The following is a 1035-nucleotide window of genomic DNA, read 5'->3' on the forward strand; positions in this document are numbered from 1 at the left end:
CATCCAAATGAAGTGACTGGCTAATCAGCTTCTTTTTCAGAGACTCTGGTCCAAAGACTATAACTTCTGTTTTGTCTGCATTCAGAAGCAGAATCCTAAGTGAGCTTGCACTGCTCTAAAGATTCCCTGTGAAACTTTGGGGCATATTAGTTCCAGCTTCCTTATCCGTGCATTAAATATCACTTTTCAAAATGAATTGTGTCTTCGGTTCGGCCAGGGGCCGTAACGGGGGCCAGGGCCGGTTCTTAAGGGACCTATGCTTTTACCTGTTATGTTTAGATAGAGGGAAGTTATTGTTTGTTCTCGTTTACTTTGCCTCTATTTGCCCCAGTATTCCTCCCTGTTTATTTTCAGACATAAACACAATGACTGCAGAAGTTTTGCAATAAAATATTCAAATTTCCTTTGGAATTTTCAGAACAAACTCCAGACTTCATTTAGACGTTGGTTTTTAGTCTAAATCTGGTCGGTCTGTCACAGTCTCCATTTATTCCAGAATTCGTTGTTTAAAATCGGGCTGTGTTTCCTCGCTCTGATTTTGTCCCACTTTGGTCCAATAATAGGTTAGACTGCTTTTTGTTGATTTTAGTTCAGCCTTTAATACACTCCAGCCTCATGTTCTTCTGTCTACAATGAAAAAAATTAATCTTAATCCATACTGTATATTATCAGATGGTTTCACTATTAATTATTAATTGTTCCCAGCAAGTCAGGGTGAAAAGGACCTGATCTGATATTCTCCACATCACTACTGGCACGTCCCAGGGGTGTATCACATCACCGGTTCTTATACACCAATAATGCAGTTGTAATACACCAAACAACTATGTGTTCATATTTTCAGATGAGACAAATGTTCTCTGCCTCATTTCAGGCACATCAGACCTAATTGGTTACACACAGCAGATTAAAACCTTTGTTCAGTGGTGTGATGACTCTTGTCATCCAAAAGAAACATAAACTGATCTTTCAATTCAGTTTATTTCTATAGCACCAATTTACAACACAAGTCATCTCAAGGCACTTTACAGTTCA

This window comes from Cyprinodon variegatus, unplaced genomic scaffold (genome assembly GCF_000732505.1).
Source record: "Cyprinodon variegatus isolate N-32 unplaced genomic scaffold, C_variegatus-1.0 Scaffold506, whole genome shotgun sequence".
NCBI lineage: Eukaryota > Metazoa > Chordata > Actinopteri > Cyprinodontiformes > Cyprinodontidae > Cyprinodon > Cyprinodon variegatus.